The following is a 1,590-nucleotide window of genomic DNA, read 5'->3' on the forward strand; positions in this document are numbered from 1 at the left end:
CATGTAAAGATAGGTAAGTCCGTTTTCTTCTCCTTTTGCGTGTATTTCGTGTATTTCGATAAAGTGAAGTAGAACATTATTATTCTGCACGGTCACCACCTAGCGTCGTGCCGAGGGTCGTGACCTGATTTTATTATTTCCCTTCTTTTTTCATCTTGCGAGTCCTTCTGTATATTTTTTTTTTTTTTTTACCTTTTTTTTTTCTTTTGTTTTTTTATTTATTTTTTTGTAATTTCATACAGTCCATTTCTTTTTTCCCCCTATATTCTACAATATAGAATATATGTATATATAATATATATGTGTATATAAAACGAAAGCTGTCCTCTTCTTTGCTGTTGGATAAGTGGATAATGATTTCGTTATTTTCGGTTCTATTTTCTATTTTTTCTTTTTTTCTTTTTTTTTTCCTTTTTGCTTGTCCAGTTTGTCGTCAGCCCTTCTCGTTCGATCGTCATTCGTGTGCATATATATATATATATATATATGTATACATATATATATATATATATATACATATATATATTTTGCCCATTGTTACAGCACATTGTTATCTATGTCGCGCGTGTGTTTCTCTGCACTATCACCACGTGTTGAAACGAATGTTTCCCAAATGAGTTTTATTTATTTATTTTTTTCTTTCTTTTTCTTCGTGTCCGAAAAATTTCGTTCGATCTTTCTCCTCGACGAGCAGGGAACCATGCCGGACCAGCGTGTATCCTCGCCCCTTCCGAGCCCGGCCACTCGTTGCGTTTCCAAGCAAACTTGCTTTCGCGAAAAATATCATTCAGAAAAGTCCATTCGCGGATATCGATACGTGTGCAAAATATACATGTATTATTTTCCGACGATTCAGCTCGATGGCCCTACGATCCTGAATATCCTTGAATTTCTATCTATTCTCACCTGTTTCTCGTCGGATTTGTAATAAAGACATTGTAACGCTTCCCCGCTTTCCTGGTCGCTCGTGCGCGCTTCTCATCATCCTTTCCTCTTTTCTCCTTTCGATGGGGCGATGTGCTGTTGCCGATTCTCAATTTTTCAATAATCGTGCTGAATTATTTTATTATCGTGACGCTTTTTTTTTTTTGATAAATCGTTTATTATTTACCATCGAGCCTCGCGGGTAAGATTTCGTAAGAAAGAAAGATAAACGTGGCACAGGGTTCCAAATCGAAACAGTTCTCGAAAAAAAAAATCATGTAAAGAAGCGTGATTAATTGATCCAATCGATCAATTCGAATGGGAACCGGAAAGGGCGATTTCCGGATAGGAACATCGTTGAATCCTTATATATATGTGTGTATATATATATAAGAATGATAGTCTTTTTCCATGATTAACCATTTTTTGGTTAATCGGTATATGGTCCCGCGATCATTGTGCATACGTTTGCATACGTGTGGAGCATTAGTTTTCGAAAGGATAACAACAAAAATGGATGATGGAGAGAAAAAAAAAAGAAAGAAAGAAAGAAAGAAAGAAAAATTCGTTCTGGTAATTTTTCTCGTTTAATTCAAAACTGTCGTCAGAACTGTTTCGGCTCGGACACACATTGTGCTTCCATACGTATGATACAGAAAGTATATA

This window comes from Apis mellifera, linkage group LG12 (genome assembly GCF_003254395.2).
Source record: "Apis mellifera strain DH4 linkage group LG12, Amel_HAv3.1, whole genome shotgun sequence".
Lineage (NCBI taxonomy): Eukaryota > Metazoa > Arthropoda > Insecta > Hymenoptera > Apidae > Apis > Apis mellifera.